Source organism: Mastomys coucha, unplaced genomic scaffold, assembly GCF_008632895.1.
Source record: "Mastomys coucha isolate ucsf_1 unplaced genomic scaffold, UCSF_Mcou_1 pScaffold22, whole genome shotgun sequence".
Taxonomy (NCBI): Eukaryota; Metazoa; Chordata; class Mammalia; order Rodentia; family Muridae; genus Mastomys; species Mastomys coucha.
Genome location: NW_022196905.1, coordinates 117,091,663 through 117,097,102, shown reverse-complemented (window position 1 = coordinate 117,097,102; position 5,440 = coordinate 117,091,663). Strand labels below are relative to the sequence as shown.

At 48.3% G+C, this 5,440-nt stretch overlaps 1 protein-coding gene across 1 annotated transcript in view; it reads right to left on the bottom strand.

Annotated features, from left to right (window-relative positions):
• Positions 1 to 3,495: 3,495 nt before the first annotated feature.
• The window catches only part of Bcl7a (BAF chromatin remodeling complex subunit BCL7A), a 32,975-nt gene continuing 31,030 nt past the window's right edge, over positions 3,496 to 5,440 (bottom strand). The window contains exon 6 of the mRNA XM_031337810.1: positions 3,496 to 5,440. This exon is cut by the window's right edge and continues 1,070 nt beyond it. The gene's annotated coding sequence lies outside the window, so the exon portion shown is untranslated.

Genomic DNA, 5,440 nt, shown 5'->3' with positions numbered 1-5,440 from the left:
CGAACTCAGAAATCCGCCTGCCTCTGCCTTCCAAGTGCTGGGATTAAAGGTGTGCGCCACCACTGCCCCGCTCAGCTTTGAAATTTCTAAATCCTCCTTACACAGCCCTAAAAGGGGATGATTTGGAGCTGGGGTAGATGTTCCTTACATTGCCTTGCCTGTAGACTTAGCTAAGAGGACTCAAGAGTTGGAGGGCTCTGTCAAGACTACAGTCATCAAATAAGACACTCCGAGCCCTGAGATGCAGGCTGAGCAGAGGCTCCTACAAACTGGACTAACCCTTCCAGGGCATAGACTGGCTCACAAGACCGACAGGTTGGAGTGAGGCACCTGGGACTGCTTCCCTAACATGAAATGCATCCTCGCCGGCCCTCAAAACTTTGTGTTGGCTTCGGTCACATTTAACCTGGACACGGGCTCCAAAAGCCATCTTTATACCAGTGCCCACAAAGTTCTCCAAGCCGACTTTCGTTGCAACTCTTTAGTCACACATCCATGGTTGTAGTCACACCAATGGTTGTAGTCTAGAGATCTCCTCAGCTAGACAGCCCAGACTAACAATTAGAAAACAGTGATGAAGGGCGTGCCCTGGTGGAGGCAGAGGGAAATGCAATTGGCCTAAGCAGTCTACTGTGAGCTTTAGTTAAACTATAGTTTTCCCAGAGACTTGAGCTCCCCTCCCCCCCTCCCCCACACTGTCTGCCTTTCTCAGCCTACTGACCTCCCTCCTATTTGGTGGATGCAATATTTACTTTACTGTCTTCAGCTCACCTGGAAATACACAGGTCCCCCCCCCCTTTTTTTTTCAAGACAGGGTTTCTCTGTGTAGCCCTGGCTGTCCTAGAACTCAGAAATCCACCTGCATCTGCCTCCCAAGTGCTGGGATTAAAGGCGCCAGCTATAGGCCCCTCTTAACAGTGCTTGGCCCACTGTTTGGTTCCCTTCTGTCCTGTCTTTTTCAGTCCCTGGTGTTACACACTGGCAACATTGTCTCTAGTCAAACAGAGCCTTGGCTCAGAAACTACCAGCTACCCCTTCCAGACAACCGGGAGAGTGGGTGTCTCAGCTCCCTGCCTGTCGTTCCTCCAGAATCGACTGAGAGCTTCACTGACCCGTGCCTTCAGAACACACAGACCGGGCATCTTGCTTAGGGCTTTGGCTTGCTTTTCAGCCAAGTGAATTACAGCTGCCCAGGGCCCTTCTTAAAAAGCATGCTCAACAAATGTCTGCTCGGTCCATGGGTTACCCATCATGAAGGGAGACATCAAAGAAGGCAGCTCCACATAATCAAGAGACACCCAGAGCCATGGAGAAAGCGACACTGGACAGAGACAGAACTGGGGACTAGAGACGTGGGTAGGAGAAAGAGCAAGATTCTCAGAGCGGCTCATGGGAGCTGTGTGAATCTGGGGGAAATGAGAACCGCCCTGAATGTGCACCAGCTGAGCCAATAGATACTTTTTCTTTTCTTTTTTAAAAAAAAAAAAAACCTGTTAAGTAAACAAGGTCCCTGTGATTTGTGTTTTTATACAGCCTGAACTTTCCCTAGCAGGGGTTGATTTTGCAACCAATTCCGGTAAAACAAACAAACAAAGAATAACAACAACAAAACCCTGGTACACGATGAAGAGGAGCGGGAAGGAGAAGCAGATACAAGAAGCTATTCATCTTCCCAGACTTCTTGGACAAACTTCCTCAGCTCACCGCCTGGGACCAGGGCCAAGTTTCAGCTGCAAGAAGTGAGACTGCACAGGCAGGAAAAAGCCCGCGAGGACGGCTGAGAAAGAGCCAGATAGCTCTGGTTTGAGCCTGACCACTGGTGAGTAGCTGCCCCGCTTTCGGAAGAAGCGGCTGCGATACAACTGTGTCCACCTGAGTCCATCCGCCAGAGCCTCCTGCAGCAGAGAACGCAGAAGGATCATCAACGATGGGACACAGATCTGAAGGAAGGGGCGCTGAGCATGGTGGTACATACCTAGGTATCCCTCTCCAACCTCAACACTTCAGAGGCTGAGACAGGAGGATCACAAGTTTTAAGTCTATTTAAGTTACACCTTGTTTTAAAGTCATTTTTTTAAAGTTTTAGGTCAATTTTTAAGTTAGACCTTGTTTTAAAAACAAAAACAAAAAATTCAGGCAACCAAACAAAACATAAAGCAAAAAAAAAAAAAAAAAAAAAAGGTAAAAAATAGAGACAAACTCCCCCCTGCCCCAATTCTCAAGAGAAAACAGTCTATCTGTGGAGTTAAGGATGTGACTTCTCTTTTTGGAGAGGGTCCTTAGCCTCAGGCTGGGGATGAACTTGAACTCTGATCCTCCCACCTCTAGAATTATACCACACACCTGTCTATGTCATTCTGAGCATCAGCCCCCACCCACACCCCTTTAATCTTAGGTGCACGTGTGCAGACACGCAAGTGCCGAGGTGGGTGGGCATGTGACTGGACAACCGTGTCAGTTAGGTTTCTCCTTCTACTAGGCAGGGAATCAACCTCAGCATACTAGGGCAGGCTGGGTGATGGAAGGCCTTTATTTACTCTCTAAGCCTGTGGTTCTCAACCTGTGGGTCGCGACCCCTGGGATGGCCAATGACCCTTTCACAAGGGTTATTACCTAAGATCATCAGAAAACGTAAGTTATTTATATTACATTTCGTAACAGTAGCAAAAATTACAGTTACGAAGTAGCCAACAAAAATGATTTTTCTGGCTGGGGGGGTCACAACAACATAAGGAACTGTGTTAGAGGACCTCAGCATTAGGAAGGTTGAGAACCACCCTCTACACCATCTTTGCGAGCCCTCCAGAAGCTCTGCATTTTTTTTTTTTGTTTTTTTTGTTTTTTTTGTTTTTTTTCAGACAGGGTTTCTCTGTATAGCTCTGGCCGTCCTGGAACTCACTCTGTAGACCAGGCTGGCCTCGAACTCAGAAGTCCACCTGCCTCTGTCTCCCAAGCCCTGGGATTAAAGGCGTGTGTCACCACTGCATGGCTCATGACAGAATTCTTTTCTCATGTATCCCAGGCTGACCTGGGACGTCCCACAGAGGTAGGGAAAACCTTAAGCTGCTCTTGCCCACCTCCCCAGTACTAAGATTACAGGCATGGGTTAGCATGCTGTCTTATGTGGTACCGAGTATTGAACCCAGGGCTCTGTGCTTTGTTAAGTAGTCCAGGCCTTGAACGCTAAGCAATCCTCCTGCCTCAGCCTGCCAAGTGCTGTGATGATGGGTCTGCATCTGCACCATAACTCCTAGCTCTCAGGTATAGCTTTTAGACTGGAACTTTACCTGGCTATGTAAGCTGGACAAGGTACAACCTTGATGTCTACTCCTGTACAAAGCAATAGGGAACATCCACCCACAAACAGGAGTGTCTAGTGCCGGCCTAGCACTCACCTGGTGTTTAATAATGGCAGCTAGCATAACTCTGGCCAGTGGCAGAGTCTCCCGTAAGGAACTTACAAGACTTACAAAAGAAGCCTGAACAGCCAGGGAAGGACATCGTCATTATCCACCTGATTTTATTCTTTATTACAAGGGGCTAAGCCACCAAACTCATGATCAGAACTTTTTTTTTTTATTTTCTGAAATGAAACCATTGTACATTGTACAAACAATATCTACCGATGGAATAAATAAGTGAAAAAGTATACTGCTGTACAACACACCAAAAAAAAAATTGTAAGAGGAAAAAAAAATTAGGTAACAGTGAAAAAAGGTCTTTATACCTCTAACCAGGTCCTCGGCAATAATTAACATTCCAAACCACGACACCGTCTGACGATGGGCAGTCACCACCCTCTGAGAATCGCTTAAGAGCCTTCCTTCTGGGTTGTGGGTGCAAGTGCTGCACTTTGTGGAATGTGTAGCCGCCGTTCCCCCACCTTCAAGTTTTGGGGGAAGTTTGCCCTGGGAGCCCTTTAGGCCATAGGGCCTGTTGTCCACGGAAGGCATTTGCTTAGGATCCCCTGCCCCTGGCTCGGCCAGATGAAAGGTCTTAGATTCTGTGGTGGGGATGTGGGCTAGGGGTTCAGGGACGGGGACCATCGGCTCCCGAGAGAGGACCGTGGCGGGGAAGGAAGCACATTGGATTTTGCAGTCTGACCGCTCCTCGTGGAAGGCTTTCCTGGCCAGTGTGGAGTGTAGGGCTGCTGGCTCTTTGCCTGGCGTGGCCGTCGGGGCATCCGAATCGGTCCCCCAGTCGACGGCCCATTCCTACGTTCAGGCACTTCAGAGAAAAACGAATGACAGCCTTAGTACCATGGACCTCATCGTTGTCTTCTTTCTCAACTGTATCAACTCCTCCTGACTGTTCAGAGAGGCTGCAGAGGGTAGAGGAGGTATAGACAGCCCTGGCCGCCCTGCTGGCTCCGTGGATGCCCGTGCTGGGTTCTCCCTCAGCTGCTTACGTTGCAACCTCGTTTCCCAGAAAAAAAAGAAATAAATATCCAAATTCATCTCTCACCAAAACGGAGTTTTGCTGCAAAAGAAAACTGTGGCCCTAACTCTAGAATCTGGAGGTAAAGCCGCCTTGACCTTGAGATACGCTGAAGGTCGTGCATCTGGTTGCTTCCCGGCCAAGACGCAGAACAGAGTTCTTGACAGAACTGACCGCCTGAGGGGCAAAATCGCTAAGTACAAGATTTTTTTTTTTTAAGACAGAAACATTTTAGCATTGCTAACTTCAACATTACGATTTTCAAAGTTTTTTTTTTCTTCCCTTATTTCAGGAGATATTTTTGCATGAGGTATTTAAAATTCAGGAACATTTTAATTCTTCTTGAAGTATGTAGGAAATAGACAGCTCCCTTGAAACCAAAAAAAGAAAAATGGGAACTGTCCCCTCTGAAACCCTTAGAAAATGGAGCCTGGCAAATACTTCTCATGGTGGTTTGGAGAAAGATCCACACGTCAAAAGGTGGTACCTGAATATGCACCAATTAGCAAACAAAACGTAACAAAACAAGAACAAAAAAACACCCCCCACCCCCCACCCCCGCAACATACAACTCGTAGGGAGTTGGAACTCCAGTGCAGTAAGAAAGCAAAGGGGAGGCTTTTAAGGTCTCTGAGGGGTCCAGCAAAGGAATTAAGAGCAAACCTGGCCTCAGAAATCAACAGCTGGGCAGTCCGTCCAAGTGGTGTCTCCACTGAGTGAGAAAAAGCTGTCTCGGTGCAAGCGAGCGCAGGGGTGCCTGGGAGGCTCCTCTCTGGGGGTGTGTGTGCAAATCTTCCCGGTTCCTCTGTGCCTTGCTTCTTTCTGGCCTTTGAGGCCCAATGGTTAAGGTCCGATCCCCAGTGGAGACCAACAGCACATATTGGGAAATGAGGCTCCATCCACCTGTTGCCTCTCAGAGTCAGAACATTACCAGGAGCATCCTGCCTGGGATTTTTGGGAGGTGGGAGTCGGGGGGTGGGGGGGATAGGAGACAGGGACAGAG